Consider the following 13,501-nt stretch of genomic DNA (forward strand, 5'->3'; position numbering starts at 1 on the left):
TATGTCTTGTAGGATATGTTTCTATAACAAAAGGAGCGGTTCGGCTACACAGTTATAGGGCATACAGTGAGTGCAATGCCTACCAAAAATTTCGAGGCACTCCAATGCCCCTTGGAAATGACATGGAGGTCAGAGGGCGTTAACTAAACCTTTTTTTCCATTTATAGCAACTGGGTCTACTGTGCACTGTTGGCCTAAGCAGTGAATGGAATGCTTTCCAAAAATTATGAGGTACTGCAATGCCCCTTACAAGAGCCAAGTGTGGCACCCCAGGGGTCTGGTCACCACAGTAATAGAGATTACGTCGGAGAGCAAGTGGGAGGTTTCCTGGTCAGGATCCCTTAAACATGCAACATCCTCCTGCCCCAGTCCTGGGAGGGGAGCATTCTGCCCTTATAAACTGGATCTGGGGTGAGGTTGAGTGAGTCAGAGAACAGTCAGAGTCAGAGTGAGAGCAAGGGAAAGTAACAGCAAGGAGCTCTGTAGGAGCTAGGAGCTAAAGACGAGGGGCTGGAAGCTGAGCAGAGCTCGCCCTGGCAGAAGACAATAGGAACCGGACACAGGAGTCCGAAGCTGTGAGGACTTATATATCCAGCAGCAGAAACCAGCCGGCAGGGGATTTCAGGTCCTCTGGCCATAGAAGCCCGGAGGCTCAGTCACAAGCAAGGGACCAGCACCGCCGTCGTGGAGCGGAGGCTAACAGAAGGCCCCAAGTCACCAGCCATACGGGTGAGCACTACACGGTACACTCAGGGACGTGGGCTACTTCTACCCGCTTACAGCAAGGTAGCCAGGAAGAGTGCAGACAGACGGGGAGGCCTACAACTCCACCTGGCATGGGGAACTCCTGCTTGATCACAGACTGACCAGGCCTCTTATGCTAGCCAGTACTCCCGGGAGGGTCTACCTTATAATCATCAGTAAAGACCCTGAACTGCACTGCAAAGACTCTGAGTCATTCCTGCTGCGCTCGTGCACCATCACCCCCATCATCCACACTCACTGCCCTGAGGCTATACTCCTCCCGAGGGGAGTTATCCCATTTTATGCTGCGCACACAACACCAGCCTCAGCGGTCTGCCTCGCAGCGGTGGTACTCCCTGACCGCAATCCACGGGTGGCGCAGTCGGACAATTAACCTCAAAACCTAAGAAAGATTGCCACTGGTTTGACCAGCCTGAGCCACGGGACCGGGTCACCGCCACGGAGACTACAGACCCCAGAGACCCGGCACCGGGTATCCCACACACGTGTACACACGGCCCAGGGGGCGCGTCACGTGCAGTACAGCATATTACAAACATAAGTCCCATTATTGGGGAGTGGGTGTCCCATAGTATTTGCTTATGCCTTGCAAGCAAAAGCTGCCAAAAATTATGAGGTACTGCAATGCCCCTTACAAGAGCCATGTGTGGCACCCCAGGGGTCTGGTCACCACAGTAATAGAGATTACGTCGGAGAGCAAGTGGGAGGTTTCCTGGTCAGGATCCCTTAAACATGCAACATCCTCCTGCCCCAGTCCTGTGAGGGGAGAATTCTGCCCTTATAAACTGGATATGGGGTGGGGTTGAATGAGCCAGAGAACAGTCAGAGTCAGAGTGAGAGTGTTATGCACACGCCCGGACTGACTGGCGTGTGCGGGTGTTGTGGTTCCACTGGACCATGAACCGGAGAGTGCCTGGAGGGGCGTGACTAAGTATCTGGCCGATCCGACCAAGATGGCACGACGGCATACGACGCCAGTGCACCAGGGAGAAACCGGGCAGAGGGACCAGGTGCTACTCCAGGTCAAACTCCGGACACGAGGGTTGACCCACACAGGGATTACTGGAACAGGCTGGTTAGGCTGGCGCACAGACTGGAGGGTATAGGCAGGCACGACTGGTATGCAGGCAGGCGGGTAAAGGCAAGCGCAGCTAGAGTGCAGACAGGGAGGCACTAGCAGGTAGGAACATAGGCGGGATAGGACCCAGTACACACTGGGACTCAGGAACAGGCAGGTTAGGCTGGCACAGACTGGTGGATGTAAGCAAACATGGCAGGTATGCAGATGGGTGGATACAGGCGAGTATGCAGGCAGGGAGGTACTGGCCGAAAGGACGGGCTGGAGCACAGAAAGGTTAAGACCCAGTACAGACTGGGTCACAGAACCGCAGATGCGGTAGACAACCACAGCAGAGAGGGAACGCCCGAAGCGGTGGGCAAGAACAGAGCAGGACGGGGCTGCAGGAGCAGCGAGCACAAGCAGGGCAGGACAGGACTGCCGGAGCAGCGGGCAGAAGCAGGGCAGGACAGGACTGCCGGAGCAGCGGGCAGAAGCAGGGCAGGACAGGACTGCCGGAGCAGCGGGCAGAAGCAGGGCAGGACAGGACTGCCGGAGCAGCGGGCAGAAGCAGGGCAGGACAGGACTGCCGGAGCAGCGGGCAGAAGCAGGGCAGGACAGGACTGCCGGAGCAGCGGGCAGAAGCAGGGCAGGACAGGACTGCCGGAGCAGCGGGCAGAAGCAGGGCAGGACAGGACTGCCGGAGCAGTGAGCAAAAGGGTCAGAGCGGAGCAAGGCTGCCGGAGCAGTGAGCAAAAGGGTCAGAGCGGAGCAAGGCTGCGGAGCAGTGAGCATGGAGTAAGAGCAGGCTAGAACCGCCGGAGCAGTAAGCAAAGGAGTCAGAGCAGACTAGAACCGCCGGAGCAGTGAGCAAAGGAGTCAGAGCAGGCTAGAACCGCCGGAGCGGTGAGCAAAGGAGTAAGAGCAGGCTAGAACCGCCGGAGCGGTGAGCAAAGGAGTCAGAGCAGGCTAGGCTGAGTGGGGGGGACAGGGCTCTGTTCACACGGAACAGACAGGAAGGGAAAGGCAGAGCCAGACACCCACAGGGTACTAGCAGAGAAGTAGCGAGTGGACCACAAACTCACAAACGGGAGTACAGAGACAACAAGCAGGAGTTAGGTACGAGTTCAGACTCTGCAGAAAAAGGAAGGGAACGGACATAGAGGCAAAACAGGTAAAGGATAGGAGAGAGTTCAGACTGGAACTGAGTGTACGGAGGAGACCAACACTGCAGCGGAATACAGGAGCGGGTCTGGGAATACGGCCCCCAGAGAGGCAGGACGAACAGGCAAGGAGCGTGTTCAGACAGGACAGACAAGATACAGGAGCGGGTCTAGGTAATCAGCCCCTAGAAGGCGGGAGGAACAGGCTAGGAGCGTGTTCAGACAGGTCAGACAAGATACAGGAACGGGTCTAGGTAATCGGCCCCTAGAAGGCAGGAGGAACAGGCTAGGAGCGTGTTCAGACAGGCCTGGAAATACAGCCTCCAGGATAGGCAGACAAGAGAACAAAGAACGGGACCTGGCACCTTCAGAGTGCAAGCACACACTGAATGAAACACTATGCTCAGGCAGGAATAGATGGGAGCAGCTGAGCTATATACCAGGTGACAGACAGCAATAGGCTGAGGACGCACAAGGGGTGTGACCCACAGCAGGTACAAAAAGCAGGAAGTGATCGGGCGCCGCCCTTAAGCAGCAGAAACAGACACAAACAGACAGCATGGAGGGAAGCCAGAGAGACATTCTGGACTGGAGATCAAGTGCGCGCTCTTGCACAGTGGGAGATGGACCACCATGCAAGGACGCCGCCAGGTATGTTACAGTACCCCCCCCCCTTACGCCCCCTCTTCTTCAGGCCTGCCAGAATCTTCCGCAGGGAATTCGAGGTCCAGTCGTTCACTTCAAGGAGATCACTTCCACTGTCCACAGGAAAAACTGATCTCATCTGGTTAGCTAGGATGCTACCTCCTATCCAGCCATCCTCAGCAACAGACGAAACGGGTGGAGTACCAGGAACAGCACACAAGGAAGTCTCTCTCCACATATTTTCAGGTGGCACCCCAGAGGGTACAGGAGACAACTGGAAGTCCTTCACCGGGTTGGAGGGGGACAGAGACTTGGGGGTAATCTCTGCTTCGAGGTACATCTTGTCAAGCTCACAGGAAGAAATAGACGGGTTATCAGGTACATAATGAGGAAAAGTCACTGTCTCTTTGTTATCTGGTGGTACCCCGGAGGATTCAGGAAACAACTGGAGGTCCTCCGCCGGGTCAGAAGAGTGCAGAGGCTCAGAGAAAACATCTGCTTCAGAGTACACTAGGTCGGACTCACTGGACGAAGCAGGCGAGGTATCGGGTACCGAGTATAGGAAAGTCTCTGTCCATTCACCACCAGGTGGCACCCCGAAGGGTTCTGGAGATAACTGGCGGTCCTCCGCCTGGTCAGAAGGGTGTAGAGACTCACGGGTAACCTCTGCTTCAGAGTACACTAGGTTGGACTCACTGGACGAAGCGAGCGAGGTATCAGGTACAGAGTAAAGGAGAGTCTCTGTCCTTTCGCTACCAGGTAGCACCCCGAAGGGTTCTGGAGACAACTGGAGGTCCTCTGCCTGGTCGGAGGGGTGTAGAGACTCGGGAGTAACCTCTGCTTCGGAGTACACTAGGTTGGACTCACTGGACGAAGCGAGCGAGGTATCAGGTACAGAGTATAGGAGAGTCTTTGTCCTTTCGCTACCAGGTAGCACCCCGAAGGGTTCTGGAGACAACTGGAGGTCCTCCGCCTGGTCGGAGGGGTGTAGAGACTCGGGGGTAACTACCACTTTGGGGTACCGATTGTCAGGCTCACAGGACGAAGCGGACAAAGTATCGAGTACCGAGTGTAGAGAAGTCTCTCTCCATTTGTCATCGAGTGGTATCCCGGAGGATTCAGGAGGCAACAGGGGGTCCTCCGCCAGGTAGTAGAGGAGCACAGACTCAGAGGTAACCACAGCTTTGGAGCATCCTTGGACATGCACACCGGTTAAAGTGGGTGAAGCATCTGATGCCGGGTGCAGGAAGTTCTCCTGTGTGGAGTCTGGATGGGCAGAAGTCTCTTCGGGCAGGAGAACCGGAGCACTACCCACGCACATTACCCGTTGGGGCTTCTCCGGGATACAGGGAGATGAAGCTTCAGTAGGGACTTCAAGGTTGGGGTCAGGAGGTCTCAGGGAGGACAGACCCTGGCGTGACGGCTTGCCTCTACGTCTAGCACGTCTGGACTGCCTCTTGAGGTTGGGAGATGTATTCCGGAAAGCGTAGTCACCCTGTGAAGATTCTGGGTGGACAGTAGTCTCATTGGGCTGGAGGACTATTGCGCTACCCACACACATTACCCATCGGGGCTGCTCCGGGATATTGGGAGGTGAAGCTTCAGCAGGAGCCTCCGGGTTAGGATCATCGAAGACCATTAGAAAGGCCACCAGGAAGGCCATTAGGTCCAGGAGGATCGGATCCTGTGTTTCATATAGGGGGTTGATCCATTCCAAGGCATCACCCGCCAGGTAAGACATAATGAATGCTACCTTAACCCGATCGGTGGGAAAACATAGAGGGTAGAACTTGAAGTGTAGCATGCATTGCACCACAAATGCACGACTTTGTCTTGGATCCCCATAGTAACGTGGCGGATCCGCAGGAACGAGAGCAGATAGATCCATCTGGACGGGTGCGTAATTCGCCTGGAACTCAGCTGAGAAAAAAAATAAATAAATTTTATTTATTTATTTTTAATGCATGTATTCGCTGGAAAACTTCTCAGAGAGCGAAGGCCGTGGGGCTCAACGGGAACCATGGCCTGAGCATGCTGTTATGCACACGCCCGGACTGACTGGCGTGTGCGGGTGTTGTGGTTCCACTGGACCATGAACCGGAGAGTGCCTGGAGGGGCGTGACTAAGTATCTGGCCGATCCGACCAAGATGGCACGACGGCATACGACGCCAGTGCACCAGGGAGAAACCGGGCAGAGGGACCAGGTGCTACTCCAGGTCAAACTCCGGACAGGAGGGTTGACCCACACAGGGATTACTGGAACAGGCTGGTTAGGCTGGCGCACAGACTGGAGGGTATAGGCAGGCACGACTGGTATGCAGGCAGGCGGGTAAAGGCAAGCGCAGCTAGAGTGCAGACAGGGAGGCACTAGCAGGTAGGAACACAGGCGGGATAGGACCCAGTACACACTGGGACTCAGGAACAATACAGGCAGAGGGGTACAGGCAAGCACAGCTAGAGTGCAGACAGGGAGGCACTAGCAGGTAGGAACACAGGCGGGATAGGACCCAGTACACACTGGGACTCAGGAACAGGCAGGTTAGGCTGGCACAGACTGGTGGATGTAAGCAAACATGGCAGGTATGCAGATGGGTGGATACAGGCGAGTATGCAGGCAGGGAGGTACTGGCCGAAAGGACGGGCTGGAGCACAGAAAGGTTAAGACCCAGTACAGACTGGGTCACAGAACCGCAGATGCGGTAGACAACCACAGCAGAGAGGGAACGCCCGAAGCGGTGGGCAAGAACAGAGCAGGACGGGGCTGCAGGAGCAGCGAGCACAAGCAGGGCAGGACAGGACTGCCGGAGCAGCGGGCAGAAGCAGGGCAGGACAGGACTGCCGGAGCAGCGGGCAGAAGCAGGACAGGACTGCCGGAGCAGCGGGCAGAAGCAGGGCAGGACAGGACTGCCGGAGCAGCGGGCAGAAGCAGGGCAGGACAGGACTGCCGGAGCAGCGGGCAGAAGCAGGGCAGGACAGGACTGCCGGAGCAGCGGGCAGAAGCAGGGCAGGACAGGACTGCCGGAGCAGCGGGCAGAAGCAGGGCAGGACAGGACTGCCGGAGCAGTGAGCAAAAGGGTCAGAGCGGAGCAAGGCTGCCGGAGCAGTGAGCAAAAGGGTCAGAGCGGAGCAAGGCTGCGGAGCAGTGAACAAGGAGTAAGAGCAGGCTAGAACCGCCGGAGCGGTAAGCAAAGGAGTCAGAGCAGACTAGAACCGCCGGAGCGGTGAGCAAAGGAGTCAGAGCAGGCTAGAACCGCCGGAGCGGTGAGCAAAGGAGTAAGAGCAGGCTAGAACCGCCGGAGCGGTGAGCAAAGGAGTCAGAGCAGGCTAGGCTGAGTGGGGGGGACAGGGCTCTGTTCACACGGAACAGACAGGAAGGGAAAGGCAGAGCCAGACACCCACAGGGTACTAGCAGAGAAGTAGCGAGTGGACCACAAACTCACAAACGGGAGTACAGAGACAACAAGCAGGAGTTAGGTACGAGTTCAGACTCTGCAGAAAAAGGAAGGGAACGGACATAGAGGCAAAACAGGTAAAGGATAGGAGAGAGTTCAGACTGGGACTGAGTGTACGGAGGAGACCAACACTGCAGCGGAATACAGGAGCGGGTCTGGGAATACGGCCCCCAGAGAGGCAGGACGAACAGGCAAGGAGCGTGTTCAGACAGGACAGACAAGATACAGGAGCGGGTCTAGGTAATCAGCCCCTAGAAGGCGGGAGGAACAGGCTAGGAGCGTGTTCAGACAGGTCAGACAAGATACAGGAACGGGTCTAGGTAATCGGCCCCTAGAAGGCAGGAGGAACAGGCTAGGAGCATGTTCAGACAGGCCTGGAAATACAGCCTCCAGGATAGGCAGACAAGAGAACAAAGAACGGGACCTGGCACCTTCAGAGTGCAAGCACACACTGAATGAAACACTATGCTCAGGCAGGAATAGATGGGAGCAGCTGAGCTATATACCAGGTGACAGACAGCAATAGGCTGAGGACGCACAAGGGGTGTGACCCACAGCAGGTACAAAAAGCAGGAAGTGATCGGGCGCCGCCCTTAAGCAGCAGAAACAGACACAAACAGACAGCATGGAGGGAAGCCAGAGAGACATTCTGGACTGGAGATCAAGTGCGCGCTCTTGCACAGTGGGAGATGGACCACCATGCAAGGACGCCGCCAGGTATGTTACAGAGAGCAATGGAAAGTAACAGCAAGGAGCTCTGTAGGAGCTAGGAGCTAAAGACGAGGGGCTGGAAGCTGAGCAGAGCTCGCCCTGGCAGAAGACAATAGGAACCGGACACAGGAGTCCGAAGCTGTGAGGACTTATATATCCAGCAGCAGAAACCAGCCGGCAGGGGATTTCAGGTCCTCTGGCCATAGAAGCCCGGAGGCTCAGTCACAAGCAAGGGACCAGCACCGCCGTCGTGGAGCGGAGGCTAACAGAAGGCCCCAAGTCACCAGCCATACGGGTGAGCACTACACGGTACACTCAGGGACGTGGGCTACTTCTACCCGCTTACAGCAAGGTAGCCAGGAAGAGTGCAGACAGACGGGGAGGCCTACAACTCCACCTGGCCAGGGGAACTCCTGCTTGCTCACAGACTGACCAGGCCTCTTATGCCAGCCAGTACTCCCGGGAGGGTCTACCTTATAATCATCAGTAAAGAACCTGAACTCCACTGCAAAGACTCTGAGTCATTCCTGCTGCGCTCGTGCACCATCATCCACACTCACTGCCCTGAGGCTATACTCCTCCCGAGGGGAGTTATCCCATTTTATGCTGCGCACACAACACCAGCCTCAGCGGTCTGCCTCACAGCAGTGGTACTCCCTGACCGCAATCCACGGGTGGCGCAGTCGGACAATTAACCTCAAAACCTAAGAAAGATTGCCACTGGTTTGACCAGCCTGAGCCACGGGACTGGGTCACCGCCACGGAGACTACAGACCCCAGAGACCCGGCACCGGGTATCCCACACACGTGTACACACGGCCCAGGGGGCGCGTCACGTGCAGTACAGCATATTACAAACATAAGTCCCATTATTGGGGAGTGGGTGTCCCATAGTATTTGCTTATGCCTTACAAGCAAAAGCTGCCAAAAATTAAGACGGAGCAACTTGCAATGCCCCTTACAAGAGCCATGCAGTACAGCATATTACAAACATAAGTCCCATTATTGGGGAGTGGGTCTCCCATAGTATTTGCTTATGCTTTCCCAGCAAAAGCTGCCAAAAATTAGGACGGAGCAACTTGCAATGCCCCTTACAAGAGCCATGCAGTACAGCATATTACAAACATAAGTCCCATTATTGGGGAGTGGGTCTCCCATAGTATTTGCTTATGCTTTCCCAGCAAAAGCTGCCAAAAATTAGGACGGAGCAACTTGCAATGCCCCTTACAAGAGCCATGCAGTACAGCATATTACAAACATAAGTCCCATTATTGGGGAGTGGGTCTCCCATAGTATTTGCTTTTGCTTTCCCAGCAAAAGCTGCCAAAAATTAGGACGGAGCAACTTGCAATGCCCCTTACAAGAGCCATGCAGTACAGCATATTACAAACATAAGTCCCATTATTGGGGAGTGGGTCTCCCATAGTATTTGCTTATGCTTTCCCAGCAAAAGCTGCCAAAAATTAGGACGGAGCAACTTGCAATGCCCCTTACAAGAGCCATGCAGTACAGCATATTACAAACATAAGTCCCATTATTGGGGAGTGGGTGTCCCATGGTATTTGCTTATGCTTTCCCAGCAAAAGCTGCCAAAAATTAGGACGGAGGAATTTGCAATGCTGGCACCCTGGTGGTATAGTGGTGGTGGAGGCTGAGGATAAGGAGAAGAAGATTAAACAGCCGAAACGAGGAAGCGTATACCCATGTGTGGGTGTGAAACGGTGCATGTGAATACACCTCCCGAAATAACACGGTGGATTTGACTTTATGTTACTCTGCTGTCATTTGGTGGTGATGAGAAGTCTGGCCCAATCCAGCCCTTGTTCATTTTGATAAGGGTCAGCTTGTCAGCATTGTCAGTTGACAGGCGAGTGCGCTTATCAGTTATAATTCCCCCAGCGGCACTAAAAACACGCTCCGATAACACGCTAGCGGCAGGGCTGGCCAGGACCTCCAAGGCGTACAGAGCGAGTTCATTCCAAGTGTCCAGCTTGGATACTTAATAATTAAAAGGCGCAGAGGAATCACAGAGGACGCTGGTACGATCGGCAAGGTACTCCCTCACCATCTTTTGAAACTTTCCACTCCTTGTGAGAGTACCCCGCGCCTCAGGGCCTGTAAGCTGGGCGGGTGTCAGAAAACTGTCCCAGAACGTTGACAGTGTTCCCCTGCCTCTGCTGGATTGGAGTTGCATCACTTTCGCCTGTACGCCTTGGTTGGGCAACGAACTGTGACCTCTGCCGCTAGCGTGTTCAGATGGGAATTTTTTTAAGAGTTCTGCAGCAAGGGCCTTCTGGTATTGCCCCATTTTTGTAGACCTCTCCACTTCAGGAATAAGAGAGTGAAAGTTCTCCTTGTAGCGGGGGTCTACAAGTGTCACCAACCAGTAATGACTGTCACCCAACATTTTGACAACGCGAGGGTCACGGTTAAGGCAGCGTAACATAAAGTCAGCCATGCGTGCCAGACTGGTAACGGGCAAGATTTCCGTGTCCTCACCAAGATGACGACTGACCATGCTCTCCTCCTCCTCCTCTTCCTCCTCCCCCCTGTCCTCAGGCCACCCACGCTGAACCAACAGTATGACACTTGTACAGGTACTACCGTCTACAACGCATGATAGCAGCTCCTGTTCTTCCTCCTCCTCCTCCTCCTCCTCTCCCTCATTGTTCCCCAATGCACGTTGGGATGAGATGAGGCTGGGCTGTGTGTAATCGCCCGCTACGGCTTCTTGATCCCTCTCATCATACTCTGGCTGCAATGCCTCCTCTTTAATTCTCTGCAGAGAGCATTGCAAAAGACAGACAAGTGGGATGCTGACACTAATGATGGCGTCATCGCCACTCACCATCTTGGTGGCCTCCTCAAAGTTTGTCAGGATGGTACATATGTCAGACATCCAGGTCCACTCCTGAGGTCTTATGTGTGGAGTCTGACCTGAATATCGACGGCCTTGTTGCTGCTGGTACTCCACAACTGCTCTCTTCTGCTCACAAATCCTTTGCAACATGTGGAGGGTAGAGTTCCAATGTGTGGGGACATCACACACCAGTCGGTGTGCCGGAAGCTGCAAACGCTGCTGCAACACAGCAAGGGCGGCGGAAGCTGTAGCCAACTTGCGAAAATGAGCTGACAGGCGGCGTACTTTCACGAGCAGATCTGGCAACTCGGGGTACGATTTAAGAAACCGCTGAACCACGAGGTTAAGCACATGAGCCAGGCATGGTACGTGTGTGATCTCACCTCGCCTCAGAGCCGCCACCAGGTTACGGCCATTGTCACACACGACCATGCCGGGATGTAGGTTCAGCGGTCTCAGCCACAGATCTGCCTGCTCTTTCACAGCTGTCCACAACTCACAAGCAGTGTGAGGTTTATCACCTAAGCTTATGAGTTTCAGCACAGCCTGTTGCCGCTTGGCGGAGGCAGTACTGCAATGCTTCCAGCTTGTAACTGATGTGGTGATATCTGAGATGGAGGCTGAACATGAGGAGGAGGAGGAGGATGCGCAGGAGCTGTACACTGTGGGGGCAACTCTGACTGACATAGGGCCCGCAATCCTCGGTGTGGGGAGGATGTGTTCCGTCCCAAGGTCCGACTGGGTCCCGGCTTCCACTATGTTTACCCAGTGTGCGGTCAGAGAGATGTACCGTCCCTGGCCACAAGCACTTGTCCACGTGTCTGTTGTCAGGTGGACTCTCCCAGTAACTGCGTTGTTGAGGGCACGGCAGATGCTTTGGGACACGTGCTTGTGTAGTGCGGGGATGGCACACCGGGCAAAATAGTGTCAGCTGGGGACCGAGTACCGAGGGACGACCACCGCCATAAGATTGCGGAAGGATTCCGTCTCCACCAGCCTAAAAGGCAGCATTTCCAATGCAAGCAGTCGTGAAATGTGCGAATTTAGGACTGTGGCCTGTGGGGCGTTAGCTGCGAATTTCCGCTTTCGTTCAAAGGCCTGGGATATGGACAATTGAACGCTGCGGTGGGACGTGGACGTGGACGTTGATGCTGTTTCTTGAGAAACTGCCATAACAAGTGAAGACTGAGAGGAGGGGGCATCTTTACATGCAGTATGGACAGGGGATTGCCTTGCACACACAACAGGGGGTTCTATTGCACGCACAACAGTGGAAGAAGCAGTAGTGACACCCGCTGACACTGGTCGTGCACCCTGGGTTTCGCCCTACAAAGTCGGGTGCTTTGCTGCCATGTGCCTGATCATGCTGGTGGTGGTCAGGCTGGTAGTTTTATAAATGAAAAACTCACCGCACAGCTGTTGAAGAGTGGTGCTCGAGTAGGGGCCGAACCCGTAATATATAAGAATAACCTCGGCACTCAAAGGATATGCAAGTAACAAAGGTAATTTTATTTATGCAGTCCACACAATGAAATAAACGTTTCGGTCACAGTTGACCTTCATCAGTATTGCTGCAAAATATAAGTAGATGCAGTAAGAAAATAAAAATAAATTGAATACATGATAATAAATCCAAGGATTATGATGAATCCACATCATTAAATCTAAATGCAACTCAATGGGATATCGGAGGGAAAGAGGAATAAGGGTAGAAGAAGGTGTAGCCAATAGAAGCGGAAGAAAACAACTGGAGGAAACATACCAGATAATAAGAGAAGGTGTACGAGGCTGGATGGCCCGGATGGGAGATTTCTAGAGCTACCTGTGCAAATGTATATATGTAAAGGTGAGACGCAAGGTATAATAGAGTAACAAGGTCTAAAGGAAGCAGTACTATACCTGAGTAGTAAAACTGTACTACGCGGTATCCCCCGCTAGTGTACGTAACAGGACGGTACGGACTGGAGGTCTCTAAACTACCTGTGAGAATGTATACAAAGGTGAGACGCTAGTAGAAGACCAATGTTAAGTCTGGAAGGAGCAGTACTATACCTGAATGGAGAGGTGAGCTACGCGGTATCCCCCGCTAGTAGAAGGCACAGGCATGTGGGGTAGAGGGTCCCTATATATATATGTAGTAAGGATGAATAAAGACGCTGCAGGGCGCGCTAGAGCGGAAGCGGAAGTGACGTCACCGGATGTGACGGTGGTGGAGATGCGTGCGGTCCGGAGGCTTGCGTTCCACCGACAGGAAGTGACCGGCAGAGAGAATCAGAAGATCTGGGCAAGCGCAGTAGTCATGGAAACGGAGGAGGGGACTGGAAGGGGGAGCAGGAATGGAAGGCAGGGCTTTCTAGGGAGAGAAGAAACAGAGGATGAGTGCATGTAAATCAAACACAGTACGTCATACAATATAGACATATTATGGTATGCAAGAGACACAGTTAATGCCAAAATATATCGAAGTTACAATCACATTGTAGGAAACAGGAGAAAGGGTATGGCTCGTACACGGACAGGAGTATCTGGACAGACCCTTGTGTGGCTGAGCATGAAATCACGATGCTGACCAGGGTATTATGTATAGCGCATCCTTTTTATATAAAGGCGGATAAATCGTATTCCCTGTTCAGGCCTTTGGGGGTTCTGGAATCCAACTCGTGGATCCAGAACGCTTCCCTTTGTTTGAGAAGTGAGATCCGATTGCCACCTCTACGTAAAGGTGGTACCTGTTCCAGTTTTGTCACCCCTGCTGATGCTGGCATGGCAGGTGGAACATATGGCCTTTTTGGGGTTATCAGCAGAGTCTTTAAAAAAATTCCAGACTCTGGAAGACCTACCGCTTGT

This window comes from Phyllobates terribilis, unplaced genomic scaffold (genome assembly GCF_046119375.1).
Source record: "Phyllobates terribilis strain yellow unplaced genomic scaffold, ASM4611937v1 Scaffold_2__4_contigs__length_985480577, whole genome shotgun sequence".
Classification (NCBI taxonomy): Eukaryota; Metazoa; Chordata; class Amphibia; order Anura; family Dendrobatidae; genus Phyllobates; species Phyllobates terribilis.